The 23,133-nt window shown below is 39.4% G+C and overlaps 3 non-coding genes and 1 pseudogene across 3 annotated transcripts; all 4 read right to left on the reverse strand.

The window, feature by feature from the left end:
• Window positions 1–68: 68 nt before the first annotated feature.
• LOC137577966 (large subunit ribosomal RNA) lies at window positions 69–4,012 on the reverse strand. Its single transcript, XR_011032516.1, has one exon. It is a non-coding gene; the product is annotated as a large subunit ribosomal RNA (ribosomal RNA).
• Window positions 4,013–4,347: 335 nt separating this feature from the next.
• LOC137577994 (5.8S ribosomal RNA) lies at window positions 4,348–4,526 on the reverse strand. The gene has a single exon (XR_011032524.1). It is a non-coding gene; the product is annotated as a 5.8S ribosomal RNA (ribosomal RNA).
• A 606-nt stretch (window positions 4,527–5,132) lies between these two features.
• Window positions 5,133–7,127, reverse strand: LOC137577930 (small subunit ribosomal RNA). The gene has a single exon (XR_011032504.1). It is a non-coding gene; the product is annotated as a small subunit ribosomal RNA (ribosomal RNA).
• A 13,052-nt stretch (window positions 7,128–20,179) lies between these two features.
• On the reverse strand, window positions 20,180–22,928 carry LOC137577989 (large subunit ribosomal RNA; annotated as a pseudogene).
• Between the last annotated feature and the right edge of the window lie 205 nt (window positions 22,929–23,133).

Here is a 23,133-nt window from a genome sequence, read left to right on the forward strand (position 1 = left end):
TAATAAATAATAATACTTATTATATGAAATACTCTCCATATAATAAAAATACATCGGCAATTTAAAAATCGAATCATCAAGCAAAGGATAAGCTTCAGTGGATCGCAGTATGGCAGCTGCTCAACCACTTACAACACCTTGCCTGTTACAAAAGTCGTTTACAATTGATTCTAGGCTTTGTCATTGTATTAAATAATGTTTTAATAAGTAACTAGCGCGGCATCAGGTGATCGAAGATCCTCCCAATTTACTATGTTACAAATAACATTGGCATCACATCCATTGTCGTTTATAAAATAAACTTTTAATGGTTTAGAAGCCATACAATGCAAATTGCCCCTTATTTATCATTGCAGTCCAGCACGGATACGACCTTAGAGGCGTTCAGGCATAATCCAACGGACGTAGCGTCATACCACTGTTCGCTCGAACAAGTATTGTGCCATTGGTCCGTACCTGCGGTTCCTCTCGTACTACGCAGGAATGCTGTCGCAACAACGTTTTGTCATTAGTAGGGTAAAACTAACCTGTCTCACGACGGTCTAAACCCAGCTCACGTTCCCTTGCATGGGTGAACAATCCAACGCTTGGTGAATTTTGCTTCACAATGATAGGAAGAGCCGACATCGAAGGATCAAAAAGCGACGTCGCTATGAACGCTTGGCCGCCACAAGCCAGTTATCCCTATGGTAACTTTTCTGACACCTCTTGTTAAAAACTCTTTAAACCAAAAGGATCGATAGGCCGAGCTTTTGCTGTCCCTGTGTGTACTGAACACCGAGATCAAGTCAGCATTTGCCCTTTTGCTCTATGTGTGGTTTCTGTCCGCACTGAGCTGGCCTTGGGACACCTCCGTTATTATTTGAGAGATGTACCGCCCCAGTCAAACTCCCTACCTGGCAATGTCCTTGAATTGGATCATACCTGAGTAATTGGAGTTATACCAAAAATTTCAAATTGAAAATACATAAATGCAATCTCTCATTAAAGAATTTGTTTGCGATTATATAACAAACTCGTGATACTTTGATCAAGAAGCTTGCATCAAAACCCAATACCATAAGATATAATAAATATATCCGTATAATGGCTAGGAAATGATACACGTTCCATTTAATCAAGTAAGTAAGGAAACAATAAGAGTAGTGGTATTTCATTGGCGATATCAAACACAAGGAATAATATCTCCCACTTATTCTACACCTCTTATGTCTCCTTACACTGCCAGATTAGAGTCAAGCTCAAAAGGGTCTTCTTTCCCCGCTAATTATTCCAAGCCCGTTCCCTTGGCTGTGGTTTCGCTAGATAGTAGATAGGGACAGTAGGAATCTCGTTAATCCATTCATGCGCGTCACTAATTAGATGACGAGGCATTTGGCTACCTTAAGAGAGTCATAGTTACTCCCGCCGTTGACCCGCGCTTACTTGAATTTCTTCACTTTGACATTCAGAGCACTGGGCAGAAATCACATTGTGTCAACACCCGCTAGGGCCATCACAATGCTTTGTTTTAATTAGACAGTCGGATTCCCCAAGTCCGTGCCAGTTCTGAATTGATTGTTAATTGATAATCGTTATAATTTAAAAGAACTAATTAAAATTAATTAGTATTCTTAAAAATTTTAGCAAGAAAGTTCCACAATTGGCTACGTAACTAACTATCCGGGGAACAAATAACTATCATAAATGATAGAAACTCTATTTACCCAGAACGAGCACATAAACCATGTTATTGTTTCCCAATCAAGCCCGACTATCTCAATCTTCAGAGCCAATCCTTATCCCGAAGTTACGGATCTAATTTGCCGACTTCCCTTACCTACATTATTCTATCGACTAGAGACTCTTCACCTTGGAGACCAGCTGCGGATATTGGTACGGCCTGTTGAGAAGTTTGCGTATCCCCACCATAAATTTTCAAGGTCCGAGGAGAAAATATCGACACAACAGTATATGTCATGCTCTTCTAGCCCATCTACCATATCTCTCTGCGAAAGACTTCCATGGTAGTACGGCTATAAAACAGAAAAGAAAACTCTTCCGATACCTCTCGACGGCTTCTTTATGGTCGTTCCTGTTGCCAGGATGAGCACGAGGCCCATATTTAATAACAAACGGATACTCAACAGGTTACGGAATTGGAACCGTATTCCCTTTCGTTCAAAATTATTCAAGTGTTTTACTTTAGATTAATTTATTTGACATATTTAAAACTTGAAAATTTTCGGCTTTCGCCTTGAACTTAGGACCGACTAACTCGTGATCAACCACTGTTCACACGAAACCCTTCTCCACTTCAGTCCTCCAAGGTCTCATTCGATTATTTGCTACTACCACCAAGATCTGTACCAATGGCGGCTCCATGCAGGCTTACGCCAAACACTTCTAAGCACACCATTGTACCTTCCTACTCACTAAAGTTTCAAAATTTATATTATAAATAATATAAATCATCTACTTTAGCGGTAATGTATAGGTATACAACTTAAGCGCCATCCATTTTAAGGGCTAGTTGCTTCGGCAGGTGAGTTGTTACACACTCCTTAGCGGATTTCGACTTCCATGATCACCGTCCTGCTGTTTTAAGCAACCAACGCCTTTCATGGTTTCTGTATGAGTTGTTAATTTGGGCACCGTAACATTACGTTTGGTTCATCCCACAGCGCCAGTTCTGCTTACCAAAAGTGGCCCACTGGGCACAATATATCATAACCTTAAACTTCATATCAAGAAAGTTAAGGTTCTTACCCATTTAAAGTTTGAGAATAGGTTAAGATCGTTTCGACCCTAAGGCCTCTAATCATTCGCTTTACCAGATAAGATTATTTTATATAACATTTAAATGCACCAGCTATCCTGAGGGAAACTTCGGAAGGAACCAGCTACTAGATGGTTCGATTGGTCTTTCGCCCCTATACTCAATTCTGACAATCGATTTGCACGTCAGAACTGTTTCGGTCTTCCATCAGGGTTTCCCCTGACTTCAACCTGATCAAGTATAGTTCACCATCTTTCGGGTCACAGCATATATGCTCAAGGTACGTTCCAGTTAGAGGTATAAATAATATAAATATCATTATACATAACTATATAGAACGCCCCGGGATTGTGTTAATTAACTATAAATAGTTAAAAAACTAATCCCATTATTAGTCAAGTTAATTATGCTATTAGGTTTATATCCCAATAACTTGCACATATGTTAGACTCCTTGGTCCGTGTTTCAAGACGGGTCCCGAAGGTATCCTGAATCTTTCGCATTGTTAATCATACAAGTGCATATAATAAACACAGAAAATCAATGATAATCATGCTATTATATAATTCCGAAAAATTAACGCACTGTATTCATATAAATCTATCAACACTTTATCAAATTAATGACATTTATTCTATGTTAAAATGCAAGCAAAATAATTTAAATAAACTATAAGTCATATTTTATGATAAATTTGGTTCATGTTAATAGATTACAATGTCCTTATATGGAAAAAATGCACACTATTATTATAATATTATTGAAATATTACAACTCTAATGATGAATTTTCCATAATGGATATTCAGGTTCATCGGGCTTAACCTCTAAGCAGTTTCACGTACTATTTAACTCTCTATTCAGAGTTCTTTTCAACTTTCCCTCACGGTACTTGTTTACTATCGGTCTCATGGTTATATTTAGTTTTAGATGGAGTTTACCACCCACTTAGTGCTGCACTATCAAGCAACACGACTCTTTGGAAACACCATCTAGTAATCATTAACGTTATACGGGCCTGGCACCCTCTATGGGTAAATGGCCTCATTTAAGAAGGACTTAAATCGTTAATTTCTCATACTAGAATATTGATGCTCCATACACTGCATCTCACATTTGCCATAAAGACAAAGTGACTTAGTGCTGAACTATTTTCTTTTCGCTCGCCGCTACTAAGAAAATCCTTGTTAGTTTCTTTTCCTCCCCTAATTAATATGCTTAAATTCAGGGGGTAGTCCCATATGAGTTGAGGTTGTATATACACACAAATATATTATTAAATATATTAAAACCATTGTAAATTTCTAATTTAAGTGAAGAATAATATTATGACAATTGTTTTTCATTTCATATCATTAATAAGAGGCAATTCTAGATTAAAATTTTATATTTTTTATGCTAAACATTCCTCAGTATCATTTGATTTGAAAAAGAAAATTATACATCTTCATTTTTCTCATACATATGAGAGCCAATGTGTTTCAATTATTATTAATATTATGAATATACATATATATATATATCCAATAATATACCATATGCTTTAATATTTCGTAAAATACTAAAACAACTTATTTAGCATAGTCTTACAACCCTCAACCATATGTAGTCCAAGCAGCACTCTAAAATTAATTAAAGTACCATAACAGCATGGACTGCGATATGCGTTCAAAATGTCGATGTTCATGTGTCCTGCAGTTCACACGATGACGCACAGTTTGCTGCGTTCTTCATCGACCCATGAGCCGAGTGATCCACCGCTTAGAGTGATTAATAAATTGTTTGTTTATTTCATTACGTCAATAATATTTTTATTGAAAGAAATTAAAAATACACCATTTTACTGGCATATATCAATTCCTTCAATAAAATCTTAACCCAAACGAATGCTGCGAAATGTCTTAGTTAACATAAATGATTGAATACTGGACTTGATAATTTATAAAAGATGATAAATTTTGTAAGCGATCAAATTATGTAAAACGTTAACCTTAAATGCAGGTACAACATTGTACATTTGGGATGTTGCTTTAACCATTGAATGCCCAAACCAATAATGGCCAATACAATACGCAACGCCTGTATATTATGGTACATATACACGCAAATAAATAAGATATACAAAAATCATTTTCAATCTCCGATCGGAATACATAATTTTTATTTATGGCTGGCAAAACACCATAATTTAAAGAGTTTTAGCATATTTTGCTACCGTCCGTCAATTGTTGTTTAATTTTATACTCTTTTTTTTTATCCTTGGGTAAATAGGATAGAATTTAGTTCTTATGCTCTCATCTTAAATTTCATTTTCATCTTATATATCTTATAATAATTTGGAATTTATTTATTTTAATAACGGTTGGAAAATACAATAATGATCCTTCCGCAGGTTCACCTACGGAAACCTTGTTACGACTTTTACTTCCTCTAAATAATCAAGTTCGGTCAACTTTTGCGAAACAACCGTAACACGCAAGGCGTCACAGTGATCACGTCCGGAGACCTCACTAAATAATTCAATCGGTAGTAGCGACGGGCGGTGTGCACAAAGGGCAGGGACGTAATCAATGCGAGTTAATGACTCACACTTACTAGGAATTCCAAGTTCATGTGAACAGTTTCAGTTCACAATCCCAAGCATGAAAGTGGTTCAGCGGTTTACCCGGACCTCTCGGTCTAGGAAATACACGTTGATACTTTCATTGTAGCGCGCGTGCAGCCCAGGACATCTAAGGGCATCACAGACCTGTTATTGCTCAATCTCATTATTGCTAGACGCAATTTGTCCATTTAAGAAGCTAGTGTCCTTATAATGGGACAAACCAACAGGTACGGCTCCACTTATATAAACACATTCAAACACAATAAACATTTTACTGCTACCATGAATGAAGGCAATATAAGCTTCAACACCATAATCCTGAAGATATCTATTTAATATATTTGAGTCTCGTTCGTTATCGGAATTAACCAGACAAATCACTCCACGAACTAAGAACGGCCATGCACCACCACCCATAGATTCGAGAAAGAGCTATCAATCTGTCTTACACACTTATGTTCGGACCTGGTAAGTTTTCCCGTGTTGAGTCAAATTAAGCCGCAGGCTCCACTCCTGGTGGTGCCCTTCCGTCAATTCCTTTAAGTTTCAGCTTTGCAACCATACTTCCCCCGGAGCCCAAAAGCTTTGGTTTCCCGGGAAGCGACTGAGAGAGCCATAAAAGTAGCTACACCCAATTGCTAGCTGGCATCGTTTATGGTTAGAACTAGGGCGGTATCTGATCGCCTTCGAACCTCTAACTTTCGTTCTTGATTAATGAAAACATCTTTGGCAAATGCTTTCGCTTAAGTTAGTCTTACGACGGTCCAAGAATTTCACCTCTCGCGTCGTAATACTAATGCCCCCAAACTGCTTCTATTAATCATTACCTCTTGATCTGAAAACCAATGAAAGCAGAACAGAGGTCTTATTTCATTATCCCATGCACAGAATATTCAGGCATTTGAAGCCTGCTTTAAGCACTCTAATTTGTTCAAAGTAATTGTACCGGCCCACAAAAACACTCGATGAAGAGCACTAATGTAGGTTTTTAAATAGGAGGAATATATAAAAAAGTACAAGTACTTAATTACATATAAGAACTCCACCGATAATACGCTTACATACATAAAGGTATAGTACTAACTACAAATGTATGTTGTACTACCCGTATGAAGCACAAGTTCAACTACGAACGTTTTAACCGCAACAACTTTAATATACGCTATTGGAGCTGGAATTACCGCGGCTGCTGGCACCAGACTTGCCCTCCAATTGGTCCTTGTTAAAGGATTTAAAGTGTACTCATTCCAATTACAGGGCCTCGGATATGAGTCCTGTATTGTTATTTTTCGTCACTACCTCCCCGAGCTGGGAGTGGGTAATTTACGCGCCTGCTGCCTTCCTTAGATGTGGTAGCCGTTTCTCAGGCTCCCTCTCCGGAACCGAACCCTGATTCCCCGTTACCCGTTGCAACCATGGTAGTCCTAGATACTACCATCAAAAGTTGATAGGGCAGACATTTGAAAGATCTGTCGTCGGTACAAGACCATACGATCTGCATGTTATCTAGAGTTCAACCAATATAACGATCAATTGATCGCTTGGTTTTAGTCTAATAAAAGCACACGTCCCAAAAGGTCCGTGTTTTAATTGCATGTATTAGCTCTAGAATTACCACAGTTATCCAAGTAACTGTTAACGATCTAAGGAACCATAACTGATATAATGAGCCTTTTGCGGTTTCACTTTTAATTCGTGTGTACTTAGACATGCATGGCTTAATCTTTGAGACAAGCATATAACTACTGGCAGGATCAACCAGAATAATGTTATTATTTAATGTGTTGTTAAAAACATGAATATATGAATTTAGACAAACGCATATTTTAAAATATTTAAAGATACTTGACAATATTATATATTTTTCAATAAAATAAAATATATTATTTGTGGTAACATTTTACGAATACGGCCAAAATTTAATAGCGTTCATTTTCGTTTTTCATTAATTGTATAAATTTTCAATAATAATGATCAAAAATATCTTTATTTTTACACTTACAAAATATATAATCACATTTGCTTTAATTTTGTTTATTTTCAAATAAAATAAACATTTGTATTTTGATATTAAATTTAAAATTTAAATAGAAATTGATATTTAATGTGTGATTTTATATATTAAGTAAAACCATCACTCAAATTTAATGTGACGAATGTTTTTTAATTATAAGGAAAAGTTAATTCAATAAAAATGACTTGATTTTAATAAAAAAAAAATAATAATTTTGCTCTATATAAAAGATCAATTAGTTAATTTGCGAACATAACAAGATTTATGACGCAATTCTCATATTTACCTTTTTATATAAAAAGGTTAAAGATTATGAACAATTAAACTAAGAACTAATTTAATGCTCATAATCTTTATTTTGTATTAACGATAAATCCAAATATAACCAGTGAATAAACTTCAGCAGAGAGAACGCTCCTAAGACCGTTTCATCATACACCTTGGAATACCTTGGTAGGCTTTTTCATTATCTTTTTATTTGATATATTAAATTTGAAGTAGAGCATAACCTTCAATTAGTCTGAACAACCACTGTTCATCATGAGTAGGTTTTGTGACACGCTTTCTCGAAATCGCCCATTTATGTTTGAAGGTACCACTCAACAATAATTTTTCATATGTATTTTTATAAATACCATTAAACTTCATTATAATATATAAATAAATTGACATTGCCGATTATAAATGCATAAGACATATGTATTTGAGAACTGTACCGATATTACATATGACTGACCATGCTCGACATCACACCACCTAAGTAGGTTTTGTGCCACGCTTTCTCGAAATCGCCCATTTATGTTTGAAGGTACCACTCAACAATAATTTTTCATATGTATTTTTATAAATACCATTAAACTTCATTATAATATATAAATAAATTGACATTGCCGATTATAAATGCATAAGACATATGTATTTGAGAACTGTACCGATATTACATATGACTGACCATGCTCGACATCACACCACCTAAGTAGGTTTTGTGCCACGCTTTCTCGAAATCGCCCATTTATGTTTGAAGGTACCACTCAACAATAATTTTTCATATGTATTTTTATAAATACCATTAAACTTCATTATAATATATAAATAAACTGACATTGCCGATTATAAATGCATAAGACATATGTATTTGAGAACTGTACCGATATTACATATGACTGACCATGCTCGACATCACACCACCTAAGTAGGTTTTGTGCCACGCTTTCTCGAAATCGCCCATTTATGTTTGAAGGTACCACTCAACAATAATTTTTCATGTGTATTTTTATAAATACCATTAAACTTCATTATAATATATAAATAAATTGACATTGCCGATTATAAATGCATAAGACATATGTATTTGAGAACTGTACCGATATTACATATGACTGACCATGCTCGACATCACACCACCTAAGTAGGTTTTGTGCCACGCTTTCTCGAAATCGCCCATTTATGTTTGAAGGTACCACTCAACAATAATTTTTCATATGTATTTTTATAAATACCATTAAACTTCAATATAATATATAAATAAACTGACATTGCCGATTATAAATGCATAAGACATATGTATTTGAGAACTGTACCGATATTACATATGACTGACCATGCTCGACATCACACCACCTAAGTAGGTTTTGTGCCACGCTTTCTCGAAATCGCCCATTTATGTTTGAAGGTACCACTCAACAATAATTTTTCATATGTATTTTTATAAATACCATTAAACTTCATTATAATATATAAATAAATTGACATTGCCGATTATAAATGCATAAGACATATGTATTTGAGAACTGTACCGATATTACATATGACTGACCATGCTCGACATCACACCACCTAAGTAGGTTTTGTGCCACGCATTCTCGAAATCGCCCATTTATGTGTGAAGGTACCGCTCAATAATAAATTAACATTTTTTTTTTATAAATATGTTTTTATACGATATGCATATCCCATATGATATGGATGATCCCATATGATAAATGGGCAAAATTTATATTTTTAATATTGAGTAAAATTTTTTTTCATATAAATGGGATAATAAATAAGCCCCATACGTTATGATATTTTTTCATATGATATGAGATATTTATACGATATGCATATCCCATATGATATGGATGTTCCCATATGATAAATGGGCAAAATAAATATTTTCAATACTGAGTAAAATTTTTTTTCATATAAATGGGATAATAAATAAATCCCATACGTTATGATATTTTTTCATATGATATGAGATGTTCATACGATATGCATATCCCATATGATATGGATGTTCCCATATGATAAATGGGCAAAATTTATATTTTTAATATTAAGTAAAATTTTTTTTCATATAAATGGGATAATAAATAAATCCCATACGTTATGATATTTTTTCATATGATATGAGATATTTATACAAAATGCATATCCCATATGATATGGAAGTTCCCATATGATATTGAAATTTTTTTCATATAAATGAGATAATAAATAAATCCCATACGTTATGATATTTTTTCATATGATATGAGATATTTATACAAAATGCATATCCCATATGATATGGATGTTCCCATATGATATTGAAATTTTTTTCAAATAAATGGGATAATAAATAAATCCCATACGTTATGATATTTTTTCATATGATATGAGATGTTCATACGATATGCATTTCCCATATGATATGGATGTTCCCATATGATAAGTGGGCATAATTTATATTTTTAATATTGAGTAAAATTTTTTTTCATATAAATGGTATAATAAATAAATCCCATACGTTATGATATTTTTTCATATGATATGAGATATTTATACAAAATGCATTTCCCATATGATATTGAAATTTTTTTCATATAAATGGGATAATAAATAAATCCCATACGTTATGATATTTTTTCATATGATATGAGATATTTATACAAAATGCATATCCCATATGATATGGATGTTCCCATATGATATTGAAATTTTTTTCATATAAATGGGATAATAAATAAGCGCCATACGTTATGATATTTTTTCATATGATATGAGATATTTATACGATATGCATATCCCATATGATATGGATGTTCCCATATGATAAATGGGCAAAATAAATATTTTCAATATTGAGTAAAATTTTTTTTCATATAAATGGGATAATAAATAAATCCCATACGTTATGATATTTTTTCATATGATATGAGATGTTCATACGATATGCATATCCCATATGATATGGATGTTCCCATATGATAAATGGGCAAAATTTATATTTTTAATATTAAGTAAAATTTTTTTTCATATAAATGGGATAATAAATAAATCCCATACGTTATGATATTTTTTCATATGATATGAGATATTTATACAAAATGCATATCCCATATGATATGGAAGTTCCCATATGATATTGAAATTTTTTTCATATAAATGAGATAATAAATAAAACCCATACGTTATGATATTTTTTCATATGATATGAGATATTTATACAAAATGCATATCCCATATGATATGGATGCTCCCATATGATATTGAAATTTTTTTCATATAAATGGGATAATAAATAAATCCCATACGTTATGATATTTTTTCATATGATATGAGATGTTCATACGATATGCATTTCCCATATGATATGGATGTTCCCATATGATAAATGGGCAAAATTTATATTTTTAATATTGAGTAAAATTTTTTTTCATATAAATGGTATAATAAATAAATCCCATACGTTATGATATTTTTTCATATGATATGAGATATTTATACAAAATGCATATCCCATATGATATTGAAATTTTTTTCATATAAATGGGATAATAAATAAATCCCATACGTTATGATATTTTTTCATATGATATGAGATATTTATACAAAATGCATATCCCATATGATATTGAAATTTTCTTCATATAAATGGGATAATAAATAAATCCCATACGTTATGATATTTTTTCATATGATATGAGATATTTATACAAAATGCATATCCCATATGATATGGAAGTTCCCATATGATATTGAAATTTTTTTCATATAAATGGTATAATAAATAAATCCCATACGTTATGATATTTTTTCATATGATATGAGATATTTATACAAAATGCATATCCCATATGATATTGAAATTTTTTTCATATAAATGGGATAATAAATAAATCCCATACGTTATGATATTTTTTCATATGATATGAGATATTTATACAAAATGCATATCCCATATGATATGGATGTTCCCATATGATAAATGGGCAAAATTAATATTTTTAATAGTGAGTACAATTTTTTTTCATATAAATGGGATAATAAATAAATCCCATACGTTATGATATTTTTTTCATATGATATGAGATATTCATACAATATGCATATCCCATATATGGATGTTCCCACTTTTTTTCAATATAATGAGGAGATAATAAATACGGAAGAATTTGTAATCCACATTTTATTGCATCACTAAAAAGATTACGATTCATTTGGCTACATTATGACGATCACAGTTGAAACCGCCATTTTCGTTCTTTTAAGTTATATACTTATAATAATTTTATTTTCCCTTTGTAATAGGGACAGTAGGAATCTCTTAAAATACATATGTTGCGTCACTAAAATGATGACGATTCATTTGGGTACATTATGACGATCACAGTTGAAACCGCCATTTTCGTTCTTTTAAGTTATATACTTATAATAATTTTATTTTCCCTTTTTAATAGGGACAGTAGGAATCTCTTAAAATACATATGTTGCGTCACTAAAATGATGACGATTCATTTGGGTACATTATGACGATCACAGTTGAAACCGCCATTTTCGTTCTTTTAAGTTATATACTTATAATAATTATATTTTCCCTTTGTAATAGGGACAGTAGGAATCTCTTAAAATACATATGTTGCGTCACTAAAATGATGACGATTCATTTGGGTACATTATGACGATCACAGTTGGAACCGCCGATTTCGTTCTTTTAAGTTATATACTTATAATAATTTTATTTTCCCTTTTTAATAGGGACAGTAGGAATCTCTTAAAATACATATGTTGCGTCACTAAAATGATGACGATTCATTTGGGTACATTATGACGATCACAGTTGGAACCGCCGTTTTCGTTCTTTTAAGTTATATACTTATAATAATTTTATTTTCCCTTTTTAATAGGGACAGTAGGAATCTCTTAAAATACATATGTTGCGTCACTAAAATGATGACGATTCATTTGGGTACATTATGACGATCACAGTTGGAACCGCCGTTTTCGTTCTTTTAAGTTATATACTTATAATAATTTTATTTTCCCTTTTTAATAGGGACAGTAGGAATCTCTTAAAATACATATGTTGCGTCACTAAAATGATGACGATTCATTTGGGTACATTATGACGATCACAGTTGGAACCGCCGTTTTCGTTCTTTTAAGTTATATACTTATAATAAATAATAATACTTATTATATGAAATACTCTCCATATAATAAAAATACATCGGCAATTTAAAAATCGAATCATCAAGCAAAGGATAAGCTTCAGTGGATCGCAGTATGGCAGCTGCTCAACCACTTACAACACCTTGCCTGTTACAAAAGTCGTTTACAATTGATTCTAGGCTTTGTCATTGTATTAAATAATGTTTTAATAAGTAACTAGCGCGGCATCAGGTGATCGAAGATCCTCCCAATTTACTATGTTACAAATAACATTGGCATCACATCCATTGTCGTTTATAAAATAAACTTTTAATGGTTTAGAAGCCATACAATGCAAATTGCCCCTTATTTATCATTGCAGTCCAGCACGGATACGACCTTAGAGGCGTTCAGGCATAATCCAACGGACGTAGCGTCATACCACTGTTCGCTCGAACAAGTATTGTGCCATTGGTCCGTACCTGCGGTTCCTCTCGTACTACGCAGGAATGCTGTCGCAACAACGTTTTGTCATTAGTAGGGTAAAACTAACCTGTCTCACGACGGTCTAAACCCAGCTCACGTTCCCTTGCATGGGTGAACAATCCAACGCTTGGTGAATTTTGCTTCACAATGATAGGAAGAGCCGACATCGAAGGATCAAAAAGCGACGTCGCTATGAACGCTTGGCCGCCACAAGCCAGTTATCCCTATGGTAACTTTTCTGACACCTCTTGTTAAAAACTCTTTAAACCAAAAGGATCGATAGGCCGAGCTTTTGCTGTCCCTGTGTGTACTGAACACCGAGATCAAGTCAGCATTTGCCCTTTTGCTCTATGTGTGGTTTCTGTCCGCACTGAGCTGGCCTTGGGACACCTCCGTTATTATTTGAGAGATGTACCGCCCCAGTCAAACTCCCTACCTGGCAATGTCCTTGAATTGGATCATACCTGAGTAATTGGAGTTATACCAAAAATTTCAAATTGAAAATACATAAATGCAATCTCTCATTAAAGAATTTGTTTGCGATTATATAACAAACTCGTGATACTTTGATCAAGAAGCTTGCATCAAAACCCAATACCATAAGATATAATAAATATATCCGTATAATGGCTAGGAAATGATACACGTTCCATTTAATCAAGTAAGTAAGGAAACAATAAGAGTAGTGGTATTTCATTGGCGATATCAAACACAAGGAATAATATCTCCCACTTATTCTACACCTCTTATGTCTCCTTACACTGCCAGATTAGAGTCAAGCTCAAAAGGGTCTTCTTTCCCCGCTAATTATTCCAAGCCCGTTCCCTTGGCTGTGGTTTCGCTAGATAGTAGATAGGGACATGAAGTCGAGTTTATTTAACGTGACGTGTACCCATTGATAGGGTGTACAACCACGGTACTCTAATATGCCACATTTGTGACATATAGTACAGCGGGTCAAAATAATGCGTCAACCAACGCCCTTCAGAGATACTGCTATTGCAGGATCTCATCAGTGCCTGTTGAATGCCATGCTGTCGGACATGACATTCCCCCTGGGTAAGGAGCGAGGCCCATCTTAAACCTCTGCTGGTCTATGGGTACAGCACCCGGTTGTGTAACGCAACTCCACGCTGAGTCCAATGACTCTCCCCGCATTTGGGTATCAAACCACAGCCACTACGATCTCCCACTAGGGGGCCAACCTCTAATTGGGCTAGCCTTGGGCTACTAGCCCATCCCGTAGTACCGAATCACAGCTTCGGTCGGCTGTTCGCAGTCGAAACTACTAGCCATATGTGTCCTCGACAACACGGAATGGATCGTCCTCGACTCCCCCCAACTAGGGTTCGTCTACCAGATTGCAGCTCTGGCGGGCTGTTCGCAGTCGAAACTACTAGCCATTTCTGTTCAACACGAACATGGAATGGATCATCCCCGACTCGCCCCTCATGGGGTTTGTCTACCAAATTGCAGCTTTGGCAGGCTGTTCGCAGTCGAAACTACTAGCCATTTCTGTTCAACACGAACAAGGAATGGATCATCCCCGACTCGCCCCTCATGGGGTTCATCTACCAGATTGCAGCTTTGGTGGGCTGTTCGCAGTCGAAACTACTAGCCATTTCTGTTCAACACGAACAGGGAATGGATCATCCCCGACTCGCCCCTCATGGGGTTCATCTACCAGATTACAGCTTTGGTGGGCTGTTCGCAGTCAGAGACTACTAGCCATTTTTGTTCAACACGAACAGGGAATGGATCATCCTCAACTCCCCCTCATGGGGTTCGTCTACCAGATTTGCAGCTTTGGCGGGCTGTTCGCAGTCGAAACTACTAGCCATTTTTGTTCACCTGAACAAGGAATGGATCATCCCCGAGTCACCCCGATGGGGGGTTCATCTGCCAGATTAAAGCGCTCTGGTACGGCTTTGCAGTGTGTGTGAGGTACTGCTACCAGTTTTGGCCCGTCCGACCCGGCACTGGTTGATCCTGTGTCATTCGCCGCCTTCTAAACGCCGCACGCGCAAACAGTTCAAGCATCTGAAGCTGCTCCGGTGTGTCTAGGACCCGGGAAAAGACCCAACGGGTATCTTCCCTTCTAACACCAAGTCCATCAAGGTCTCGCAAATCCGTATAGAGCGGGCAAGCAACTAACACGTGCTGCCAGTCTTCGCACGGCGCACCACATCGACATGTGGGCGTCTGACTTAGACTTCTCCGATACAGAAATGCGTTAAGCGATCCATGGCCAGTCAGCAGGAATCCAGCATGAAGTCCAAAACCAAAGTCCTTCCGGCTGAAAACGAAGCATGCGTCCGGGATAAACTCATGAGTCGGTCTACCGCACTCATCGTCATCCCACCTGCGTTGCCACTCGCAGCACATGCGCTCGTCCAGCATCGCCTTCATCTGCCTCCGATCCAGATTTGTTACGTCCAGACCGAACAGCCAATCGCCTTCCTCCAGCGGGTGGGCATGCTTCACCTTGTACCTAATTGCCAGTTGCTTGGCAACCAAGTCCAGAGGTGGGGCTCCAGCAAGCACCTGCAGTGCCACAGTGGACACTGTACGGCATACCGGTAGGCATCCTAAGAGCATGACTCTCTGGCAAGAGCAGAGGTGCCTCCTGGCGACCATCGTACTCTTAACCGCGGAATACCACACTGAGGCACCAAATAGCGCACAAGGCACCATGAGTCCAGCGTAAACAGTGCGTCTGGATCGGGGACTGAGACCCCAGTCGACCCTCAGAACGCGACTGAGTGCACCACTGACTCCAGCCAACTTACCGCGTAATCCTGCGATGTGCGGCTGAAAATTAAGCCGCTCGCCGACTGTGATGCCCAGGTATCGGTATTGAGTTACATATTGTAGGCCTGCTCCTGCAAACTCTACAAAGGGTGGCCTAGTAGCGGCCAATCTCCCTTTTAGTAACATCATTGCCGTCTTGCTGGTCGAAATCGAAACTCCGACTTCAGCTCCCCAAGCTCCCACGACGGACATCAGCTCCTTTCCACGACGTTCCAGCTCGGCTCTCGACCTTCCCTCGACGAGGACCAACAGATCGTCTGCATATGCACTGAATACGCACAGGGGCTCCAAACGTTGGAGCAGCACATCCATCATGGTGTTCCAAATGAATGGTCCACTGATGGATCCCTGCGGACATCCTCGAGTGACCTCCACGTCAACCTCTCCGAATCTGCTGGTCATCCTCGCTTTTCTGCCACTGAAGAAGCTTCTCCATAAGCTGGCTTCTTGGCATCCCGCGTCAATCAAGCGGCGCATAACCGCGCTCCACTCAACATTGTCGAAGGCACCCTTAAAATCCACGAAAAGACCCAGCACGTATACCGCCTGGCTGGCGGCAACGCTGGCCTTCACATGGTGCCAGGCATCCTCAACACAGCGTCCAGGTCGAAAGCCGAATTGCCATCTATTTCCTTCCGGAAGCACCTCTTTCATTCGATTAACCATAATCCCCTCTAGCACCTTGCCAAACACTGGCAGCAAGCAGATGCCCCGATAGGAAGCTGGATCACTCCTTTCCTTGTCGGGGCCCTTGAGGAGCGCCACTACTCTCGGGCATTTCCACTCAAGGGGAAAATATCCCTCTGCCACACAGCGAGATAACAACGCTGTTATGTGCTCGGGGATAGCACGCCATACTGCCTTGCAGATACCACCTGTGATGCCGTCCAATCCGGGAGAGCGCCTGCTCTTCAACCGGGCGACGCATACTCCGATCTCGAAGGCTTCGAGAGCCGGTGTAGCTCCGCTTGGAATAGCAATGTCGTCGCTCGCTGCCGCAACTGGAAAGAAGTTACGGAGGAGGAGACTCGCGCAGTCGTGCCAGGTTACGACCGGCCTGCCATCCTCGCGAAGGCATCCCAACTCTGTGGACCGCTTTCGTCCTCGGCATATCTTGTATGCATGCCCCCATGGGTCATCTCTGTGGTCTCCAACGAAGTTCCGCCAGTGATCCTCCTTCGTCTTCAGGATGAGCTTCTTGAACTCGCGGACAGCCGTCCGCAGATGAGTTGCCAGAAACTGCGCAGATTCGTTCCCTCTGCGCCTAGCATCCTGGAGCCTCCGCCTAAGTCTCCTGACTTCATGACGTTTTGTACTCAGTTCAGTGGTCCACCACTTTACCTTTCCAGCGGCTCGCGACGCTCTGCGAACTAACACCCTGTCGCACGTAGACTGTACGGCAAGGCGTAGTGCAGACACCGAGGAGTCCAACGGCGACATTCTAATGTGCTCCAACGGAAGGTGCTCCCGAATTTCCTCTACCAGTACGGAGTCAAACAAACGCCAGTTAGCATTTCTGAGCTTCCAGGACGGCACAGGAGCAAATGTGCTCTCAACTGTGTCTGGGGAAGGCGTCACCACAACGGTGATAATGTTGTGATCGCTCATCTCCCACTCGTCCACGCTCCAGTCATACGCGGCCCACGTAGACGCTGCTTCGCTAACAATTGTTACGTCAATATCGCTTTGTCCACGGCGATTATCGAACGTGTACACCTCGCTGAATCTGTTGACAACTCCGGCTCGGCTAGCGAGAATCCAATCCTCTAGCTGCTCACCCCGTCTGTAGTTCAGCTGGCCACGATAGCTATCGTAGCGTTTACTGAACCACATCGGAGATACAGCATTCGAATCTAGGCAGAGGATGACCGGAGTACTGCTCGCCAGTAGCAGTATGGTATCCATGTACTGAAAGACGCTTGTCAACTCAGCATGCGCATGGCAGTACAGTGAGATCAGGTAAATCGATCCGAATTTACCCGTAATCCTCACGCATACTCCAGCCTCGGTGATCAATGACTCGACCGGCAGGCAAATGGCATCTGGATCGTCGATGATGACGGCAGAGTTCCTTCGGTGTCCCTCGAAGATCCGACTGCCGAAAATTCTCATCCCGGTTGGGAATCCAATTATTCGGCCGTCCAGGTCTGTGTGGGGCTCCTGCAGCAACGCAAAGGAGTGGCCAAGGTCACGCATACGCACACCGATATCGATGCACGCAACGCGACCCCGACCACAATTGGCTTGGATGAAACTAAACATTGTTAATGTCTAGCTGCAAACCTCGCCTCCTTGGCAGCGAACAACGGGCAGTCCATCGAAAGCATCAGATGCCCTGATGGTCTACCATTAAAGCGACAATTCCGGCAGTCCACCGGGTTGTCGCACTTCCGGACTTTGTGTCCTTTTTGTCCGCATCGGAAGCATGTATCTTCCTTTGCCCCACACTTGGACACCTTGTGGTCGTAACTTGCGCATCTGTGGCATACATGGGTTCTTTCTATCCAATGGAACCTGTAGCTGAACCAATCGATGTAGAACCTGTCGCTACCTTCCAGTAGGGCCGCTGCCGAGTCGTCTACCTCGATGGTGACGTTGACTCTTTTGTCCTCCTGCGCAATCCAAGGCTTAGACACTATGTGTACTGCCTTCTTGAAAGACTCTACCGTCATCTCCTTGAAGTTGCCTTCATAAAGCAGCTTCATGAAGGCCTCCGGGGTATGCTTCTTGTTTAAGCCTATCACCCTGAGTGAAGGCCTTGCCGCTTTATTTTGCCGTACGTTAAGGCCAACTTCTGCGAACTTCTTGTTCGCTACCACCCGCTTTAGCTCGCCTACCGACGGCGTGCGGATCACAGCGCCTCCGCTCTTGAGCACGCGTACTTCATGTACACGCACTCCAAGCGTCGGTGCGACCTCCTTCATCACCCGTTCGGCTACCTGCTTACTCGACACGTTCGGGTCCCGACTCGTGACCACCGCGGACCACGTCTCAGCTGGCTTGCTGAAGCGTGGTGCGGCGACCGGCACTCCGGGGACGGGGACAACGGGAGCAGCTCTGGCGGTGACCGCGGGGAAGGCAGCGTGGTATGCAGCAGTATGCATAGCCACGGGTGCAGCAACGGGGGTAGCAACATGTGTGGTGGGCGGCTGTGCAGCAGGTTTGCTCGCTGCCGCTTCCAACAAAGCATTCCTGAGGGTTAGCGATGTCGCCAACTCCTCCAGTCGTCTGATGGCAGACGATAACTGCATCGCAGCTAGTGGCTCCATGCCAACCATGGCATTTCTTATGGCTTGCCCTGAGGCGCCAATCTCTGCAAGAATTGCAGACGAGCCACTGGCGACGATTCGCCAAGCTCCACTTCGCGGCATTTCCGTCTCGGAGACGGCTGGTCCAGCGGGAGGACTCTCAGCATCAACGGGCGAGGCAACGGCAGCCTTCCGTTTGGCTGGCTTCACGGGCGGAACGGCGGGGGCGGGCATGGACACGCTGTCCAAGTGCGGCTTCTTGGCGACGGGAGCAACTTGCTCAAGCACCGGCGACGAACGCGCCGAGCGAGCCTTTGCCTTGCGGGCCTTCTTTCCTCGCTTTGAGACGACAAGCGTCATCTCCGCGCCCGATTCGTCCAAGGTGTCACTAGCGGTGACTCCCATGGACTCCGCGGCCGACTCAACGCCCGACGCAGCGCTGCGGGCGCTTTCAACAGCGCTGGAAGCGCTCATCACGCTGATGGCGCTTCCACTACGCTTCATCAAGCCGTTCATAATGACGGCTCTCCACGAATTTTCGTGGCACGAAAAAATTCGAAAAAATTTTTTCGTGTCACGCACGAACTATCGGCTCACGACAATCGGCTCACGCACGAGTCCGATCACGCACGCCGAATTTTGCACTTGGCCCTTTTAGCGAGGGCACACTGTACTATCACTCTTATCGAGTGTCCACTGTACTGGAGCACGTGCTCACACACACACTCGCACTGTCACTCACACGCACAGTCAACTGGTAAACAAGTTACCGTTGCTTGTTCGCTTAATCCACTTGTTTACTCCAAGTAAACACTTTACCGTTTAATCGGCGTCTCCGTTTTACACTCGCGTTCGAATTTCGCTACTCCGCGATACGACCGCACGCAACAACAGTCAAAACAAGACTGAGTAGATAGGGACAGTAGGAATCTCGTTAATCCATTCATGCGCGTCACTAATTAGATGACGAGGCATTTGGCTACCTTAAGAGAGTCATAGTTACTCCCGCCGTTGACCCGCGCTTACTTGAATTTCTTCACTTTGACATTCAGAGCACTGGGCAGAAATCACATTGTGTCAACACCCGCTAGGGCCATCACAATGCTTTGTTTTAATTAGACAGTCGGATTCCCCAAGTCCGTGCCAGTTCTGAATTGATTGTTAATTGATAATCGTTATAATTTAAAAGAACTAATTAAAATTAATTAGTATTCTTAAAAATTTTAGCAAGAAAGTTCCACAATTGGCTACGTAACTAACTATCCGGGGAACAAATAACTATCATAAATGATAGAAACTCTATTTACCCAGAACGAGCACATAAACCATGTTATTGTTTCCCAATCAAGCCCGACTATCTCAATCTTCAGAGCCAATCCTTATCCCGAAGTTACGGATCTAATTTGCCGACTTCCCTTACCTACATTATTCTATCGACTAGAGACTCTTCACCTTGGAGACCAGCTGCGGATATTGGTACGGCCTGTTGAGAAGTTTGCGTATCCCCACCATAAATTTTCAAGGTCCGAGGAGAAAATATCGACACAACAGTATATGTCATGCTCTTCTAGCCCATCTACCATATCTCTCTGCGAAAGACTTCCATGGTAGTACGGCTATAAAACAGAAAAGAAAACTCTTCCGATACCTCTCGACGGCTTCTTTATGGTCGTTCCTGTTGCCAGGATGAGCACGAGGCCCATATTTAATAACAAACGGATACTCAACAGGTTACGGAATTGGAACCGTATTCCCTTTCGTTCAAAATTATTCAAGTGTTTTACTTTAGATTAATTTATTTGACATATTTAAAACTTGAAAATTTTCGGCTTTCGCCTTGAACTTAGGACCGACTAACTCGTGATCAACCACTGTTCACACGAAACCCTTCTCCACTTCAGTCCTCCAAGGTCTCATTCGATTATTTGCTACTACCACCAAGATCTGTACCAATGGCGGCTCCATGCAGGCTTACGCCAAACACTTCTAAGCACACCATTGTACCTTCCTACTCACTAAAGTTTCAAAATTTATATTATAAATAATATAAATCATCTACTTTAGCGGTAATGTATAGGTATACAACTTAAGCGCCATCCATTTTAAGGGCTAGTTGCTTCGGCAGGTGAGTTGTTACACACTCCTTAGCGGATTTCGACTTCCATGATCACCGTCCTGCTGTTTTAAGCAACCAACGCCTTTCATGGTTTCTGTATGAGTTGTTAATTTGGGCACCGTAACATTACGTTTGGTTCATCCCACAGCGCCAGTTCTGCTTACCAAAAGTGGCCCACTGGGCACAATATATCATAACCTTAAACTTCATATCAAGAAAGTTAAGGTTCTTACCCATTTAAAGTTTGAGAATAGGTTAAGATCGTTTCGACCCTAAGGCCTCTAATCATTCGCTTTACCAGATAAGATTATTTTATATAACATTTAAATGCACCAGCTATCCTGAGGGAAACTTCGGAAGGAACCAGCTACTAGATGGTTCGATTGGTCTTTCGCCCCTATACTCAATTCTGACAATCGATTTGCACGTCAGAACTGTTTCGGTCTTCCATCAGGGTTTCCCCTGACTTCAACCTGATCAAGTATAGTTCACCATCTTTCGGGTCACAGCATATATGCTCAAGGTACGTTCCAGTTAGAGGTATAAATAATATAAATATCATTATACATAACTATATAGAACGCCCCGGGATTGTGTTAATTAACTATAAATAGTTAAAAAACTAATCCCATTATTAGTCAAGTTAATTATGCTATTAGGTTTATATCCCAATAACTTGCACATATGTTAGACTCCTTGGTCCGTGTTTCAAGACGGGTCCCGAAGGTATCCTGAATCTTTCGCATTGTTAATCATACAAGTGCATATAATAAACACAGAAAATCAATGATAATCATGCTATTATATAATTCCGAAAAATTAACGCACTGTATTCATATAAATCTATCAACACTTTATCAAATTAATGACATTTATTCTATGTTAAAATGCAAGCAAAATAATTTAAATAAACTATAAGTCATATTTTATGATAAATTTGGTTCATGTTAATAGATTACAATGTCCTTATATGGAAAAAATGCACACTATTATTATAATATTATTGAAATATTACAACTCTAATGATGAATTTTCCATAATGGATATTCAGGTTCATCGGGCTTAACCTCTAAGCAGTTTCACGTACTATTTAACTCTCTATTCAGAGTTCTTTTCAACTTTCCCTCACGGTACTTGTTTACTATCGGTCTCATGGTTATATTTAGTTTTAGATGGAGTTTACCACCCACTTAGTGCTGCACTATCAAGCAACACGACTCTTTGGAAACACCATCTAGTAATCATTAACGTTATACGGGCCTGGCACCCTCTATGGGTAAATGGCCTCATTTAAGAAGGACTTAAATCGTTAATTTCTCATACTAGAATATTGATGCTCCATACACTGCATCTCACATTTGCCATAAAGACAAAGTGACTTAGTGCTGAACTATTTTCTTTTCGCTCGCCGCTACTAAGAAAATCCTTGTTAGTTTCTTTTCCTCCCCTAATTAATATGCTTAAATTCAGGGGGTAGTCCCATATGAGTTGAGGTTGTATATACACACAAATATATTATTAAATATATTAAAACCATTGTAAATTTCTAATTTAAGTGAAGAATAATATTATGACAATTGTTTTTCATTTCATATCATTAATAAGAGGCAATTCTAGATTAAAATTTTATATTTTTTATGCTAAACATTCCTCAGTATCATTTGATTTGAAAAAGAAAATTATACATCTTCATTTTTCTCAT

This window comes from Drosophila tropicalis, unplaced genomic scaffold (assembly GCF_018151085.1).
Source record: "Drosophila tropicalis isolate 14030-0801.00 unplaced genomic scaffold, ASM1815108v1 contig_119, whole genome shotgun sequence".
NCBI classification, from domain to species: Eukaryota; Metazoa; Arthropoda; class Insecta; order Diptera; family Drosophilidae; genus Drosophila; species Drosophila tropicalis.